This window comes from Oryx dammah, unplaced genomic scaffold (genome assembly GCF_014754425.2).
Source record: "Oryx dammah isolate SB20612 unplaced genomic scaffold, SCBI_Odam_1.1 HiC_scaffold_29, whole genome shotgun sequence".
Lineage (NCBI taxonomy): Eukaryota > Metazoa > Chordata > Mammalia > Artiodactyla > Bovidae > Oryx > Oryx dammah.
Genome location: NW_024070213.1, coordinates 79,586,001 through 79,605,415, shown reverse-complemented (window position 1 = coordinate 79,605,415; position 19,415 = coordinate 79,586,001). Strand labels below are relative to the sequence as shown.

The 19,415-nt window shown below is 40.5% G+C and overlaps 1 non-coding gene across 1 annotated transcript; it reads left to right on the top strand.

The window, feature by feature from the left end:
• The first annotated feature begins 3,902 nt into the window (after window positions 1–3,902).
• On the top strand, window positions 3,903–3,975 carry TRNAW-CCA. Its single transcript has one exon. It is a non-coding gene; the product is annotated as a tRNA-Trp (tRNA).
• Window positions 3,976–19,415: the final 15,440 nt, after the last annotated feature.

Here is a 19,415-nt window from a genome sequence, read left to right as displayed (position 1 = left end):
TTGTCTCTTGAGAAATCTATATTTGGGTGAAGAAGCAACAGTTAGAACCCTGTATGGAACAACTGATTGGTTCAATATCGAGAAAGGAGTACAACAGAGCTGAGTGCTGTCACCCTGTTTGCTTAACCTATACACTGAGCACATCATGAGAAATGCCAGGCTGGATGAGCTACAATCTGGAATCAAGGTAGGCAGGAGAAACACATCAACAGACACGTGGATGATACCACTCTAATGCCAGAAAGTGAGGAGGAACTAAAGAGCCTCTTGATGAGGGTGAAGAAGGAGAGTGAAAGAGTTGGCTTAAGAATAAATATTAAAAAAAACTAAGATCATGACATCCAGCCCCATTACTTCATGGCAAATAGAAGGGGAAAAGGTAAAGCAGTGACAGATTTCCTCTTCTTGGGCTTCAAAATCACTGCAGACAGTGACTGCAACCACAAAATCAGAGGTCGATTGCTTCCTGGTAGGCAAGCGATGACAAACCTAGACAGTGTGTTGAAAAACAGAGACATTACCCTGTCAACAAAGATCCATATAGTCAAGGCTATGGTCTTTCCAATGGTTACGTACAGTTGTGAGAGCTGACCTGTAAAGAAGGCAGAACATCAAAGAATTGATGCCTTCGAACTGTAGTGCTGGAGAAGACTCCTGGAAGTCACTTGGACAGCAAAGCAATCAAACCAGTCAATCTGAAGGGAGATCAACCCTGTATATTCACTGGAAGGATTGATGCTGAAGCTGAGGCTCCAGAAGTTGGTCATCTGATGGGAACAGATGACTCATTGAAAAAGTCCCTGGTGCTTCGAAAGATTGAGGGCAGAATGAGAAAAGGGCATCAGAGGATGAGATGGCTAGACAGCATCACTGATGCAATGAACAGATGGTGAAGGATAGGGAGGCCTGGCGTGCTGCAGTCCATGGGGTCACAGAGTCAGACATGACTGGGCGACTGAACAACAACAATGTGATCTATCCTGGAGAATATACCTTGTACACTTAAAAAGAATGTATATTCTGTTGCTTTCAGATGGATTGCTCTCTATATACAATTTAAGACCTTCTGGTCATTTAAGGCCAGTGTTTCATTATTGGCTTCCCTTGTGGCTCAGCCAGTAAACAATCAGCCTGCATTTCAGAAGACCTGGATTCAATCCCTGGGTTGGGAGGCCCCTCTGGAGAAGGGAAAGGCTACCCATTCCAGCATTCTGGCCTGGAGAACTCCATGGACTATATAGCCCACGGGGTCGCAAAGAGTCAAACACGACTGAGTGACTTTCACTTCACTTCACTTTCATTATTAATTTTAAGTCTGAATGATCTGTCCATTAATGTAAATGGGATGTTACAGTCCCCTCCTATTATTGTGTTACTATTATTTCTACTTTATATCCATTAATATTTGTCTAATGTATTTAGGTGTTTCTATATTGGTTGCATATATATTTACAATTGTTACCTCTTCTTCTTGCTTTGATCCCTTAATAATAATGTAGTGCTCTTCTTTGTCTCCTGTAACAGTCTTTATTTTAAAGTCTATTTTGTGTGGTTTCTTTTGATTTCCATTTGCATAGAATACTTTTTATCATCCCCTTATTTTCAATCTGTGTCAGTCTGGTTCTGAAGTGAGTCTTTGTAGTCAGCATTTATATATATCTTGTTTTTGTATCCATTCAGCCACTCTACATCTTTTAATTGGAGCATTTAGTCCATTTACATTTAATGTAATTATTATGTGTTCTTATTACTATTTTATAAACTGTTTTCAGATTACTTTTATAGGTCTTTTTCCCATTCTTCTTTTGTTTTCTTCTATTGTGGTTTGATGACTACTTTTAGCGCTATGTTTGGATTCCTTTTTCTTTGTATGTGAGTATACCCATTATAGATTTGGGGGTTGTGATTACCATAAGGCTTTTCCATATAGTCATGTATGGATGTGAGAGTTGGACCATAAAGAAAGCAGAGCACTGAAGAATCGATGCTTTTGAATTGTGGTATTGGAAGAGATGCTTGAGAGTTCCTTGGGCTACAAGGAGATCAAACCAGACAATTTTAAAGGAAATCAGTCCTGAATATTCATTGGAAGGACTGATGCTGAAGCTGAAACTCCAGTACTATGGCCACCTGATGCAAAGACCCAACTCACTGGAAAAGACTCTGATGCTGGTAAAGATTAAGGACAGAAGGAGAAGGGGGTGACAGAGGATGAGATGGTTGGATGGCATCACTGACTCAGTGGACATGAATCTGAGCAAACTCCAGGAGATCGTGAAGGACAGGGAAGCCTGGCATATTGCAGTCTGTGGGGCTGCAAAGAATCAGACTGGACTTAACAACTGAATAACAGTAAATTTAACAGCCAAAAAGAAATAGACTCAGAGAGAACACATTATTGATTACCAGTGGGGAGAGGGAGGGAGACAGGGGCAATATAAGAGGAGGGGACTAAGAGGGATAAACTATTATGTGTAAAATAAGCTACAAGAATGTATCGTACAATGAAAGGAATACAGCTAATGTTCTAGAACAATGATAGAGTATAACCTTTAAAAATTGTAAATCACTGTATTGTACACCTACAGTGTGTATAATATTGTACACTGACTATACCTCAATAAAAATAAATTAATAAATAAAATAAAATTATACATTAAATACATACACATATATATTACAGCAACAAATAGAAAAGTACAAAAGTGTACAATACAGATGCTATTGGTGCAAGAATTCAGGAGAGTTAATTATAGATGGGACTGACAGGAAAATTTCTGTGTCTTTTAGTCTCACATACCCCAAAAACTCCAACATCCTATCAATCCCCTAGATTTTTCTTATATCAAGTCTACAGTCATTGCTAGAGAAAAATCACATGGTCTCTTTTTCTACTACCTCTCAGTGAATTTTCAAGCTTTTATCACTTTCTGCCAGGTCTCTAGTCTTCTTCTCTCTCACTTTCAGAAGATTGCATCTCCTATTTCACTTGAGATATAAGACATGAATTTCATCTATCTTTGTTCTCAAATCCAAGGAACACAATTTGGTCCTTGATATTTGACTTCTCTGAGGCATTTGACACCAGTCACTGTTTTTTCCTTGTTGAAATTCTCTCTTCTTGGCAACTGTGATGCTTCTCTCACCTGAATTCTCCCTTATCTGTCTGGCTCTTCCTTCTCAGATCCTTTCATAAGTTCTTCCTCCTCAATTTAGTTGTTATGAATATTAGTCAGCGATTGCTATAATAATGCTGCCTAACAAACTATCTCCAATCTCAGGGCCTATAAAAACAGGCATTTATTTTCATACTTTCAGATCTGCAGATGGACTGTATTTTGGTCTAACTGGGGTGGGCTCCATTTCAGAAAGTACATCAGCTGGACTTGAACCCATGTTGCAAGTGGTGTTCCGTCTACTCTGCCTCTTCTCACTTGGGGCCCAGCCTGAAATGTCAACAGGGAGCATTTTTCTCTCATAGCAGATGATCAGAACATAAAAGTAGAAACCCAAGTGTATAAATACATTTCATGCTGTGCTCACATCATTACATCAGCCAAAGGAAGTAATAAAGCCTAGTCCAATGTCAAGGTATGGCCGCATCATTCACCCACCATGAAGCCACTGCAAGGGTGGCTATTATATGTTAAAGATCTCCAAATCTACATAGCTTCAATCCAGACTTTTCTGCTGCTCTCTAGATCGATATAACCAAATCTCTAGTTGGAAGTCCCATAGGTATCTGAAATGCAAGATAAAATCAAAACTTAAGGAACTGCTTATCTTATATATAAAAAGATTAAAAGCTCATATAGATAAAAAGCCCAAACTTTCGATTCTCATCCAATTAATATTTAGTGAAGGATTATTATTTAGTGAAGGATTATTATGTGTCAAGGGCTTCCCTGGTGGCTCAGAGGTTAAAGTGTCTGCCTCCAAAGCGGGAGACCCAGGTTCGATCCCTGGGTCAGGAAGATCCCCTGGAGAAGGAAATGGTAACCCACTCCAGTATTCTTGCCTGGAGAATCCCATGGACGGAGAAGGCTGGTAGGCTACAGTCCATAGGGTAGCAAAGAGTCGGACATGACTGAGTGACTTCACCTCACCTATTATGTGTCAAGCGCTATGCTAGGGATAGGAGTCAGAGCAGCAGAAAAAAAATTTTTTTAAAGAGCTACCTTCATGTAGCTCACTTTCCACATGCTTGTTTTAAAAACTCTAAATTTTTATGTATCAGTCAGGGTTGCATCACCATATCTCTCCAAATAATATAAAAAAAGGTTTATTATAGGGGTTAGGGATATTCAGCTGTGGTAGTAGTCTATGCAGGCTGATGGAGGAGTCTATGCAGGATATTCCCTTTATTACTAGTTAACCATAGTTAATTCACTAGCTGCTGCTAAGTCACTTCAGTCATGTCCAACTCTGTGCGACCCCATAGAGGGCAGCCCTCCAGGCTCCCCCATCCCTGGGATTCTCCAGGCAAGAATACTGGAGTGGATTGCCATTTCCTTCTCCAGTGCAGGAAAGTGAAAAGTGAAAGTGAAGGCCAGCCAAACAGACAGCTGGGAAGCTGAATATAAATAAGAAAGACAATAGGAAGCCATGACGATGACCTGGGAATCGAAACTCTCACTATCTCAACCTTGATGGCCTAGGTAACCTGCCGGTAGTGCACATTCAGTTTACTTAGCACTTGAGCAAGCTGATGGAGAGGGTGTCTGATGAAAAGTGGAGGGGACACAGGACATGGAACTGCCTTGCACCAACCAGGTGAGCCAACAGACCTGCACCAACATGCATGAGTCGCCACAGTGTCCAATGCCCAGCACTGGCCTTCGGAATTCAGTATGGCTACCACTTCCCTTCAACTTTCCAACACCTCAGTAAAATGTCTCCTACGGCGAACACCAACCAAAAACTATACAGGGAAGGGAGTTCTGGAAAATTACCAGAGTAGGTAACCAGACGCAGCCCAAATATATCACAGTTTGTGTGTGTGTGTGTGTGTGTGTGTGTATAAAGTATGATATGACTTAAATGTGACCTGGAAGTATGTAAAATTTGTATAATTGTAGAGGTGAGAGAATTCACCCAGAAGGCAAAAATAAGTGTAATGTTTTATTATGGTAAGCAGTTTGGCCTAGTTTCAAAGGCTTACCTTTTAGAAAAATTTAATAAAAATTGCCTGCTTAAAGACCGTTCAAACATTTTATGGAAAAAGACTAAAAGATGCTGGTAAATCGATATGCAAATCCCAAGTGTTAAGCATTTTTAATTATTTGGAGAAAAGATATTACACAGAGACAAGAGACCCCATTCCACACATGTACAAGGACTTCGAGCCCCACTGGATCCATTTACTCCTCTACAGGAGTAATTTATTGGTGACCTAAAAAAGTAAACACACCAACCCCATAGCTAACTTACATGCAGGGAGCAATTTACTCTCCTGGAAGCATCTGGCTCATCACTTTTACTGTAGTTTCCACACATATTCCGAAGAAGGTGTCAATCACTTGACTATCTAGGTACAACTGACATAATTTAAAACAGATGTCACATCTCAAGAATGGAAAGATGGTTCCGTTTGGAGAACTGCTGAAGGGCACAGGAAATGGTTGCAGCTGGCAGGCCCTGAGGCAGAGCCCACAGGCACGGCCATTCCTTGGCAAAATTTTCAAGTAGAGGTTGATCCACAGTACACCCAGGCATCCACTTTCTTACCCTTTTTCCCTTTGCCCTCTCTCTCTCTCATCATCTACTCATCATTCTCTCCAGATCTAAGGAAAGAAGCCAATAAACTAATTTGCACTTAAGGTGTAAACACCTGACAAGGCAGCTATGGGATATTAGCAAGGTCATAAGCCAGAGAAAAACATCCTAGCAATGAGATTTGAGGGAATCTTGAGCCAATAAGGGAGGAAATAACCTAGTCCAGATTCCTTCAAATTAATCCATCTACTCATTTTGAGACTACCTTTGCCCCTGTCTATTACAGAGGACTCACAGATGGTAAGAACGAGGACTGTTTTTCCTCAGCCTAGTGTGTCCCTCGGGCTCCAGATGCAGGGGAAACTGCAGCCCACCGTCTGTGCTGGTTTCTTATGAGCAATTTAGGTGCTCTAATAACAGACCAGCACTATCCCCTCCTGTGTGCTGCTTTTTCCACTGACTGAAATTCATAAGCAGTGTGCTCAAAATAGCTTTCTCAACATCTTTTTCTCACTACTGAAATCTCTCTCCAAAACTAACTGATAGAATTAATAAACAGATAGATGGATAGATAGATTAAAAACCTATCATAAAGGGGAAATATGAATTTACAAACAAGAGAGCAAAAGGAAATGAAATACAAAGCAGCCTTAAAAGATCTCCTTTACTAAGAGTATAAGAAAGGCTTTCAAATCAATGCTCACATTCACACACTACAGAACTCTATTGGTAGCCCTATAGATTCCTAAAGAAGCATCCTTAATGCTGTAATCTTGAATGGTCCTATCGTGTTGTCTGCCCTCCCCAGTGTGCCAACCCTCCATATCCCCAGTCCTTAAGCAGCTCAAATCCATTTTAATGCCAAGAGCACACTGCACAGGGGCCCCAATTTACTAGAGCCAAGGGCAAAAATAAACCTATGAGATTGTTTGTGAGAGCTTAAAATAACTAGTCTGGCAATGCTAAGCTACACTTTGAGAGAGACAGCAGAGCCGCAGAAGAGAGAATTCTAACCATCTCCCTGCCCAAAAAATGACCTTCCTGCTCTGCCCAGCTGTGCACTTCCTCCCTGTGAGAACATCTTCCCCAAGGCAGTGACCATCATTCAGCTTTTTATCTTTCACCCACATATCATCTTTCTAAATGTCTAGTGAATACTAAAAGACCAGTGGCAATGAGAAGGGCTCTTAATGTAATTTAATATGACTTCAGAAACCACAGCCAGGAGACAAGTACATCAGTAGATGTATTTTTCTTTTAGAATGACCAAAATTTACTCATCATGAAATCCTCTGTTGTAAGCCTGTCCCAAAGGATTGCAAAACAAAAGCTAGATTCACTGGCTTCTTCCTTGCTTAACAAGACTCACCCTGTCCCTGGGGGCAACCAGCAACCAAAAAGAATTTGCATCCTGCCCCACAGGGTAAACAACTGAGAGAAGAAGCCTAAAAAGAGGAAGGGGAGGCAGGGGAGGTCCCAGCTCCACCTGCACCATACAGAGCCCTGAACCACATCACTTGGATGGGGGTCCAATGATTGCATGCATATTAATCAACAGCAACCTTGGAGCATTCTCTGCAGCAGGCCCAGAGCCAACACGATGCACCAGCAGGCGCACAGACACTCACCTTCTTGCCAAACCCTCGGGCAAGCTGGATCCGTCTCCATTATCTAATTTGATTCTAGGCCCCTGGCTACAATGGTGGATAAGGTCCAAGCCCTAGTAAATCCTCATGCCCTGAATGGTTCCCAGGAACTCAGGTCAGCCCTGGCGCCTCCTCAAGGGTGATGCTCAGATGATGTACCCTCCCTTTCTCCTCTACTAGCAAACAAGCAGCTTCCCCGGAGACTTGCAAACTGGAAGGAGCCAGAAATTAGACAGGATATTCTTAAGCAAAGAGGAGCAGAAACTGGCATAGCACCAAGCCAGGATTTCTGAAGAGCAAGGAATCCCAGCATTTCCCTGAATATGCTGACTCTCAGACTGATGATTGACATTTCATAGTTTTATATCTTCCTCAAATATCATATTAAAGATTAAACTTATCCTAAATACATAAATTTCATCTATAGCTATCACCCATTAAAAGACATTTTTTAAAATCATAACTCTGGCTATCTGATAAATGAAGAAGGGCTTAGAATCAGTTTTCGTTTCATATTGATATCCCCAGAACCCAGCTTTAAGTCTGGCACACAACGTGTAAGCAGCAAAACTTGACTAAAGTAAATTATAGTGGCTGGTAATATAGTACATACCACAGATTACATACTCCCTTGTATTCAGGTTGCTTGTATATTACACTGAATTTACTTGTATATCCCATTAAAAGCTTGTGGATTGGAGGCATCATAACTGACCAATAAATATGTGTTCATCAAATAAATAAAATCAGAGAAATCATTAATTTCTCAAAACCATAAAATTTTTTTAACAAATAGAAAAGTGATTTGGGGTTCTTATTTCAAAACTATTAACCACCAATTTTTGTAACGACCATTGCTCAGACATCGCAGAATGACATCTACTGGCCTTAGCCACTTCTAATGAGTATTCTAATGGGCACAGAGGGGAAGGAGAGACATCCCTTAAAAGTCAAACGTTTAGCAAAAGAGCAGAAGAATTATTGCCTGGTGAATTGAGTATTTTATGCACTATCAGAGCTACTTGTTAGCTCGCTGCAATGGGAAAGGTTTGGTGGTTTTGGTGGTCTCTGCATGTCAGCACCTGGTCTCTGGGCTTGCTGCCCAGTAGTCTGAAGCTGGGGGCAGACACATCTCAAAGCAACTTTTTCTCTCTCAGACACATCAGACATTTAGCTAGCTGGGCCAAATGGTTCCCATGGATACTCCTCATATCAAGAACTATATGAGATTTGTATGTTATTTGATTAATGCATTTTCAGTGTTAATAAATTCAAATTGGCAAATCTTACTAAAACAGGAAATTCCTAACTAAAGGTGAATTTTTAATGCAAATCAACTTCCTATATGTTACAATTTACGATGCAATTTATTAAATGAAACAGTATATTCCAGAAGGTCTTGAAAAATAGAACCTGGATGACATCTTAAATATATACCATTCTAATTTTACCCAAGCTAAATAATTGTATGTTATTATAATAATACACACTATTACTAGGTAATAATAGGGTTGCATTCATATACTAAGCACTTTACAAACTACAAGTACAATGGTATTTGCAGTAATGGTTACCATTGTTTGCAAAAACTTGCTGTCTCCATTTTCACATGCTCACCGGTACAACTGAATTTTCCAAAATCCTTAGAAAAGTCGAGGAGGGATGTGATAACTGAGAAGAAGAGAAATGTGAGAAAGTTTTGCCATTTGCAAAAGGATGGTGGTTTATGAAAAAGAGCATGGATTTAGGCATCAGACTAATCTGGCTTTGAATCCTGGCTTTTATTTATGAGCTGTGTGACCTTCAGCAAGCAATTCAACCACTCTTTACTAATCACTAAGAATGGTGATAATAATACCCTTCAGAAAACTGATGCAAAGCTTAAGCCAGAATAATATATGTGAAAATACCTCACATCATGCTCAGAAAATAGTACTTGCTCATAAATATTTAGTCTTTTTATTTATGTAGAGTGAATTCTTTGCTCAAAGTTCACAGCTGACACCAGGGAGCTCAGATTGGTTTGCATTCCTCCCGCATTTTCCCTACATTCTCCAGGTAACCAGGCCCCATCCTCATATTGAGGCCCTCCATCCTTCCCTTATTCTTCAGGTCCAATAAATATTTGATCTCAGATAACAGAGATTTCGGGAGTTAAGAGGGTACCTTCCCACAGACAGGCCATGTAGAGTCTAGATTTTTGGTTCACCTTGCTACTCTAAAGCAGTGTCAAGTAGAGGAAGTGATCTGTGAGATCTTTAATCCAGAAAAAGTAAAAAATAAACTGAAAAAATCTGTTTCTCTGCTCTGGAGACAGGTGTGGTAATTTGCTCAGGGGAGGGAGCAAGGAAAATGCTGTCTGTTAATCTAACTGCATAATTGCCTTGCAGGAAACTCACAACCCTTTAATATCAAAAGTTCCAGTTGTGCTGAGAACATATGTGCCCTACTTTAGAAGCTCTGGAACTCTCTCAGGCCACTAAAAAAGAACAAAATTGTTAAAACTGAAAGCTCTTCATATGGTTTCCCTTTTGGATATATTTAGTTCAATAAATGAAATGAAATTTACCTGGTAGACTTATTATATATTTCCAAAATGCAGATATTTACTCTCCTCCTCATCAGGATTAGATACAATTATGTCATTAACTTTCCAAACATTCCTTTTGGATGGTGGTGAATTTCCTAATAACCGTTATGGTCAAGCTGAGGTCAGAGGTAAACAAAAGGTTAAGTATCACAGAGTCTAGGGTCATATAACTTCAGAGACAAAAATCGTGATTGGAATCTAGGTTCTCCAGCTAATTACCTCACTACCATCCAGCTGGTGTGTCTTTTCTGATGCCTACAGAGACCTTTAGTTTCTGATGTTCCCGGGTTGAGAGGAAAACTCAAAAAAGTGAAAATATGGTCACGAGATCATGGACAGAAGGAAAGACTCCTTAGCCTGTTTCATCATGGTTATGGTTCGTCTATTAGGGAAACAGCCAGAGCTTTATTTTAAAAAATCTAGATCAAATGAGTGGGTGTATTCAACCTAGTAACCAATGTGAAGGCAAGCAGCATCAACCAATGCAAAGGAAAAGGACATTTTTGTGGCTGAACTTTTCCCTGCTCTTTACCTAGGAAATGAGCATAAAATTCCTTTCCTCTTATTATGTGAATTATCCCATTTACATCTCAGATCCTAAATTTACAGAATTAAAATAACTGAAATTTTCTGGAATTTTACCGCATGTGATATACTGTACTATGTTGGACACTTTATATCCTTTTTTAAATTAATCTTTGTATTAAATAAAATAATCACACCATTCCCCTCCCTGATCCTCTAGACCATTCTCCTACAACTTCTGACAGCCACCTTCCCATAGGATTGATTTTTTTGAAGTGAAATCATTTCAATCTTGGGAATTAGTTTGCCTCTTTTTATGTATGTCAAGGAAAGACTGTACCCAAATAATTGACCACAATAGCTGGTTGATTGCAGGATCTCCTGAATATATTCAAATAATATACTGTTGTTCAGTCACTGAGTCATTTCTGACTCTGCAACCCATTGGACTGCAGCATGGCCGCTTCCTCTGTCCACCACTATCTCCCAGAGTTTGCTCAAATTCATGTTCATTGAGTCAGTGAGGCTATCTAACCATCTCATCCTCTGCTGCACCCTTCTCCTTTTGCTTTCAATCTTTCCCAGCATCAGGGTCTTTTCCAATTAGTCAGCTCTTCCCATCAGGTGGCCAAAGTAGTAGCGCTTCAGTATTAGTTCTTCCAATGAATATTCAGGGTTGATTCCCTTTAGAATTGTCTGGTTTGATCTCCTTGCGTTCCAAGGAATTCTCAAGAGTCTTCTCCAGCACCACAATTTGAAGGTATCAGTTCTTTGATGCTCAGCCTTCTTTGTGGTCCAATTCTCACATCCATACATGACTACTGGAAAAACCATAGCTTTGACTATACAGACCTTTGTCTGCAAGGTGGTATCTCTGCTTTTTAATACACTCTCTAGGTTTGTCATAGCTTTCCTTCCAAGGAGCAAGTGTCTTTCAATTTCATGACTGCATCACCATCTGCAGTGATTTTGGAGCCCAAGAAAATAAAATCTCTCACTGTGTTCACTTTCTCCCCTTCTATTTGCCATGAAGTGATGGGACCAGATGCCATGATCTTAGTCATTTAATGCTAGTTTCAGGCCAGCTTTTTCACTCTCCTCTATCGCCCTCATCAAGAGGCTCTTTAGTTCTTCGCTTTCTGCCATTAGAGTGGTATCATCTGTATATCTGAGATTGTTGCTATTTCTCCTGGCAATCTTGATTCCAGCTTATGATTCATTCAGGTGAGATTTCATACGATATACTCTGCATAGAAGTTACATAAGCAGGGTGACAATACACAGCCTTGTAGTACTCTTTCCCAGTTTTGAACCAGTCAGTTGTTTCATATCCAGTTCTTATTGTTGCTCTTGACCTGCATACAGGTTTCTCAAGAAACAGGTAATATGATCTGGTATTCTAATCTCTTTAAGAATTTTCCACAATTTGTTGTGATCCACACAGTCAATGACTTTAGTGTAGTAAGTGGAGAAAAAGTAGATGTTTTTCTGAAACTCACAAATTATAAACTTCCATAAAAGGAAAATGACAGGTTATAGATCTGCCTGGAATGACCATAGATTCCAATGCCTCCTAGGACAGTAGTATTTAATGTTATACTGGCTAGAAACATAGCAAAAGCATAAAAGCTAATCTTGAAAATAAATATGACCTCTGTCATGACCTCCTTTTAAAGCTTTTATTCCTCCACCCCTGTTTTGGGACCCTCCGCTTCTCTCTAGAACTTAACCTAAGGCAGGGCTTCTCAACCTCTGCACTATTGACATTTCAGTTCAGTTCAGTTCAGTCGCTCAGTCGTGTCCGACTCTTTGCGACCCCATGAATCACAGCACACCAGGCCTCCCTGTCCATCATCATCTCCCAGAGTTCACTCAGACTCACGTCCATCGAGTCAATAATGCCATCCAGCCATCTTATCCTCTGCCGTCCCCTTCTTCTCCTGCCCCCAATCCCTCCCAGCATCAAAGTCTTTTCCAATGAGTCAACTCTTCGCATCAGGTGGCCAAAGTACTGGAGCTTCAGCTTTAGCATCATTCCTTCCAAAGAAATCCCAGGGTTGATCTCCTTCAGAATGGACTGGTGGGATCTCCTTGCAGTCCAAGGGACTCTCAAGAGTCTTCTCCAACACCACAGTTCAAAAGCATCAATTCTTCAGCACTCAGCCTTCTTCACAGTCCAACTCTCACATCCATACATGACCACTGGAAAAACCATAGCCTTGACTAGACAGACCTTAGTCAGCAAAGTAATGTCTCTGCTTTTGAATATACTATCTAGGTTGGTCATAACTTTTCTTTCAAGGAGTAAGCGTCTTTTAATTTCAAGGCTGCAATCACCATCTGCAGTGATTTTGGAGCCAAAAAAAATAAAGTCTGACACTGTTTCCCCATCTATTTCCCATGAAGTGATGGGACCAGATGCCATGATCTTCGTTTTCTGAATGTTGAGTTTTAAGCCAACTTTTTCACTCTCCTCTTTACTTTCAAGAGTCTTTTTAGTTCCTCTTCACTTTCTGCCATAAGGGTGGTGTCATCTACATATCTGAGGTTATTGATATTTCTCCTGGCAATCTTTATTCCAGCTTGTGTTTCTTCCAGCCCAGCATTTCTCATGATGTACTCTGCATAGAAGTTAAATAAGCAGGGTGACAATATACAGCCTTGACGTACTCCTTTTCCTGTTTGGAACCAGTCTGTAGTTCCATGTCCAGTTCAAACTGTTGCTTCCTGGCCTGCATACAGATTTCTCAAGAGGCAGGTCAGGTAGTTTGATATTCCCATCTCTTTCAGAATTTTCCACAGTTTATTGTGATCCACACAGTCAAAGGCTTTGGCATAGTCAATAAAGCAGAAATAGATATTTTTCTGGAACTCTCTTGCTTTTTCCTGATCCAGTGGATGTTGGCAATTTGATCTCTGGTTCCTCTTCCTTTTCTAAAACCAGCTTGAACATCAGGAAGTTCACAGTTCACATATTGCTGAAGCCTGGCCTGGCATTTAGGGTTGGATAATTCTTTGTTGGGATAAAGGGGGACTGTCCTTTCTGTTGTGAAACATTTGGCTGCAACTCTGCCTCCACACAAGAAATGCAGTAGCCATGTCCTTCCCCAATCATGGAAATCAAAATGTCTCCAGATGTTGTTGAATGTCCCTTGAAGGACAAATTTCCCCTGATTAAGAATCACTGGTCTCCATTATTAATGACCAAAATGTTCAAGAAAATTCTAAATAGTATTATTGTACATCCTGAGATCATTTTCAGGAGCAGAGACATTACTTTGCCAACTAAGGTCTGTCTAGTCAAGGCTATGGTTTTTCCAGTGGTCATGTATGGATGTGAGAGTTGGACTGTGAAGAAGGATGAGCACAGAAGAATTGATGCTTTTGAACTGTGGTGTTGGAGAAGACTCTTGAGAGTCCCTTGAACTGCAAGGAGATCCCACCAGTCCATTCTGAAGGAGATCAACCCTGGGATTTCTTTGGAAGGAATGATACTAAAGCTGAAGCTCCAATACTTTGGCCACCTCATGTGAAGAGTTGACTTATTGGAAAAGACTCTGATGCTGGGAGGGATTGGGGGCAGGAGGAGAAGGGGACGGCAGAGGATGAGATGTCTGGATGGCATCACTGACTCGATGGACGTGAGTCTGAGTAAACTCCGGGAGATGGTGATGGACAGGGAGGCCTGGCGTGCTGCGATTCATGGGGTCACAAAGAGTCGGACACGACTGAGCGACTGAACTGAACTGAACAATGTTTGCTATTCTTCAACAATGATATTCTAGACTCAAAAGAAAAGTGTCATCTACAGAAGGAGACCAAAGAGATTTAAGAGTAGAGAGCTCTACAAGAAGCAGCCATCCATCTATTTCCCAGCTAAGTAAGAGGACCAAGAACCAAAAACAAAAAATAAAACAAAACTCTAGGATGAAAAAGATCATCCTGTACATTAAAATGTGTGCTTGAGTATATACATTTTCATTTGAATCTTAACACAGAATAAGTTATGAGAATGAGAAAAACACAATTTTCCTATTTCTATCCATAAGAGCTATTTTTGATGCAAATAAATCAGACAATAAAACTTGAAGATATTCAGATGGCTTCCCATCTCAATATGCTTAGTACCAATATGTAAGAAACAATTTTCTGGAAAAGTGTGAAGGAACCATCTATTGGTAAATTCTACTTGAGTCTTACAGAACTGTTTTAATTCTGCAAAGTTTTTGCCTTTATTCTTTGGCTTTAATAAGATCATAAAATGAAGAAATAGTTGCACAATATAGCAATATTGATTTCAGTTCAGTTCAGTCACTCAGTCGTGTCCGACTCTTTGCGACCCCATGAATCACAGCACGCCAGGCCTCCCTGTCCATCACCAACTCCCGGAGTTCATTCAGACTCACGTCCATCGAGTCACATGATGCCATCCAGCCATCTCATTCTCTGTTGTCCCCTTCTCCTCCTGCCCCCAATCCCTCCCAGCATCAAAGTCTTTTCCAATGAGTCAACTCTTCGCATGAGGTGGCCAAAGTACTGGAGCTTCAGCTTTAGTATCATTCCCTCCAAAGAAATCCCAGGGTTGATCTCCTTCAGAATGGACTGGTTGGATCTCCTTGCAGTCCAAGGGACTCTCAAGAGTCTTCTCCAACACTACAGTTCAAAAGCATCAATTCTTCGCCACTCAGATTTCTTCATAGACCAGCTCTCACATCCATACATAACCACTGGAAAAACCATAGCCTTGACTAGTCGGACCTTTGTTGGCAAAGTAATGTCTCTGCTTTTCAATATGCTATCTAGGTTGGTCATAACTTTCCTTCCAAGGAGTAAGTGTCTTTTAATTTCATGGCTGCAATCACCATCTGCAGTGATTTTGGAGCCCAAAAAAATAAAGTCTGACACTGTTTCTACTGTTTCGCCATCTATTCCCATGAAGTGATGGGACCAGATGCCATGATCTTTGTTTTCTGAATGTTGAGCTTTAAGCCAACTTTTTCACTCTTCACTTTCACTTTCATCAAGAGGCTTTTGAGTTCCTCTTCACTTTCTGCCATAAGGATGGTGTCATCTGCATATATGAGGTTATTGATATTTCTCCTGGCAATCATAATTCCAGCTTGTGCTTATTCCTTAGGTATGTTTAATCTTATTTTTCACCTTTATCCTTTTTAATTTTTTGAATCTATCTTGAGTCAGTTATACCAGGAATTAATCAATGAAGGCTTTGTTTGGCTGTTAGATTTATCTGTAACTAAACATGATGTTATAGGTGAAGTACAGCAAATATCTTCAAGCATTTTAATACAGAGCCAGAGATGGGAGAGTTGGATTGGGAGGGACTAGAAATGGGATGATTTAAGCTAATAAGACAAATAAAATGTCTAATTACCAAAAAAGTCATTCCCTATTGTTAAAATGGAGACAGAACGTTCTAAACTTTTGGAGAGGGTTCAGAGGAGAGCAATGTGTATAGATATAAATATACATATACATTTAATTCTCACAGCAATGCCAAGGTAGATACTGTGATTGTCCATACTTTTCTGATGAGAAACAGAGGCACAAAAAAAGATTAAGTAACTAGTTCAAAGACAGTTAATAAGAGTGAGAGCTGGGATTTGAACCCTGGTAGTTTGACTTACAAACTCAACGCTTATCTGTTGCACAGAAGTGCTTCTTTAAGAGATTAAAAGCAGGAATCTAGAAAGGAAATAGGATTTGTTCCAAAGAGATAATAGATCATTTAAACACTTTCGCACTGAAGGAAACCCTGGCAATTATTCTGTTAGTTTTTCTATAGAATAAAATCCTCTGGAGTTGAAGAGAGAGGGGCCTGAAATGTCCCCTTCTGCTATCTGTATTCATCAGTTTAACCACATAATTGTCAAATGCCAAACCCATCTTGGTAGATACAGCCATAAAGTTATTCTTTAAAGATGAATAGTTTTGTAAACAAGCATCTTCCCACTCCCACTGAAGACTGAAAAGTACCTCTGCATGAGAGGCTGAATAATGACCTCAGATCTGAAGCAGGGACTCCAAACCCACAAGGAGACTCATCATGGTTATCTCAGAACTACTACTGGGCATTGGAAAAGCGCCCCCCCCCCCACCCCTGCTGCTACCATTTCTCCTTCCTCTAATCTTAGGAATGCCCATGCTTCCCCCACTTTCTCCTCACTCTCCCTTCTTCCATCTGCTCCATTCTCATGGACTTTTCCAAGGTTCTGGTTCTCAGCCACCATCATGGATCCAGCCATCTCTCATAAAGTAATTCTAAGCGTAGGCCACCAGCCCAAACCCTCTCCTGACTTCTAGACCCCCGTTTCTAACTTTCTACTGGACAGTTCATTCGTTTATCTGAAACAGGACTCATACACTTCTGGTCAAAGAAAGAAAAATTCCCACATCAGTGATTGTAGGTAACAGCCACCATCTCTGTCACTCAGCTCTCTCCACCTCTTCCTAGCATATCCCAACAGTTACTTAATGTTGATTTCAAGGTCTGTCACCTTTGTTCCCTTCACCCCTTCTATTGCAGCCCACCTAGATTTCCATCTTTCAGCAAATCACCCTCCTTCTAGAACTGTACTGCCCAACACTGCAGCCACAAGCCATACATGGAGATGGGGTCCTTGAACTATATCTCATCTGAAATGAGACATGCTGTGAGTACCAAGTCCTGCTGTATTCAAGACTCAGTATTAAAAAGAGAATATAATTAATAATTTGTGTAATGACTACATGTTGAAATTATTATGTTTTTAATATATTGGCTTGAAATTAATATTGTGCAATATTTCACTAGTTTCATTTTATATATTTTAATGTGGCTGAATAATGGCCTCCCAACAACATCAAAATCCAAATCCCTAGAAGCTAGGAGTATTTATCTAGCAGGGCAAAAGGGACTTTGAAGATATGATAGAGTTAAAGATCTTGAGGTGGGAAGATTGTCCTGGATTATTCAGTTAAGCCTAGTGTAATCACAAGGGCCCTTACTAGAGGGAGACAGAGGGAGAGTTGACTACAGAAGGTGCTAAGCTACTGGCTCTGAAGATAGAGGAAGGGGTTGTGACCCAAAAAATATAGTAGCTCCCTTAAAGTCAGAGTTGTCAGGGAAACAGATTCTAGCCTGAAGAATCCAAGAGGAAAGCAGTCCGGTCAACAGCTTGATTTTAGACTTCTGACCTCCAGAACTTTAAGAGATTAAGTTGGTATTGCTTAGGGCACTAAATTTATGGTAACTTGTTAGAATAGAAATACAAAACTAATACATGTGGCTATACATGTGGCTACTAGGAAATGTAAAATTACAGGTGGCTCCACTTTGTAGCTCACACTGTATTTCCATACCTCTGCTGTAGAACCTTCTCCCTGTCAGTCCCCTCCCTGCTAGAGTGATCCTGTGCAGATCACTCCTTTGCAGAACTGCTGTCAGTGGTAACACAGGTGAATAAAATGAAGCCCAAATTCTTGTTTGACTTTCAAGTATCCTTCACTCGACATTTTCCAAACTTTTCAGTACCACACTGCCTGAACCCCTGACCTTTCACCCAATCTGGCCTACTGTTGCAACAAATTTTGCTTATTTTCATGTTTTTGTCTCCTTTTCCTATATATTCCCTCTACCCTAAATGCATTTTATTTTCATTTAGCCCATCAAAATCATGTCCATCCTTCAAAATTTGGTTTGAATGGCTTCCTTAGTGGCTCAGATGGTAAAGAATCTGCCTGTAATGCAGGAGACCGAGGCTCGATCCCTGAGTCGGGAAGATGCCCCAGAAAAGGGAATGGCAACCCACTCCAGTATTCTTGCCTGGAGAATTCAATGGACAGAGGAACCTGGCAGGCTTCAGTCCATGGGGTTGCCAAGAGTCGGAGACAACTGAGCGACTAACACTTCCTTACTTCCAATTCTTCTATATAGCCAGCTTTGCACACCTCCCAGCAGGAGGTAATTTAGCTCTGCTGTTTGTCTCCTATTGTGTGTTATCACTTGTAACACAGCATGATTGAAATCTGACTTAGAGTAGAAGTGGTCCAGCACTGAGGCACTTCCCAGGGCGAGGGCCAGCCTGAGCTATCCCGGCTCTGTGCTCACCACTGATGTCCTTTCTGTGCCAATGACGTCAGTGCAGAAGTTTCAGGATCGGGGCTTGAGGGGGAACTCTGGGTTTCTGCTCCACTGCTAGCTTAGGATTAATGACTAATTTGTGGGCACCATGGAACTATTTGAAGAGGGCCTCCCAGGGGAAAAAAAATTGAGACTTTGTGAATTAGTGGAGGCTCAACAGTGGTGAGATGTGAAATGAATGCCTCATTAGTATTCAAAGCCTGGTGAAAGCTGAGACAAACTGCAGATGGAGATAGCCAAAAGAACATGTGACACCAAATAAAACATCAAACAGAAAAGATGTGCTTCCTGAGGGCTTGCATATTATTTATGCCAACCTCCTCATTGATAACCGAACCCCAACCAGAGTGAGGTCTTAAGACTCCTTATCCATCATCCGTTTCTATAGTCTATCTTCCACATTCATTTTCCCAGTGAGGCCTTTGAAGATATTTTTCCATGAAAAAATATTTTAATAAGCATTAGTTTCAAAGTTTATTCACTTAAAAATATATACTGGGGTAAAGGGCCACGGGAAAATTGTTTTGCGATTCCAATGTTAAAGGGCCCTTGATTGTATCTGTAGGTTATGACAGATCTCTATTCTTAGTTCCCCAAATGACACCACTTGTCCACCATGAGAATTCTGAAACATTTCCTTGAAGAGCAAGGCATTAAATTACGCCACTTTCACCACCTGGTGAGAATCACAGTCCAGTGCACCTGACCTAGAATGTCTGCCTTCAGATTTATCAGGTTGAAATTGTACATGAACTTAAGAGAAGCATCTTACATTTATAGGGTGATATATGGGCTATAT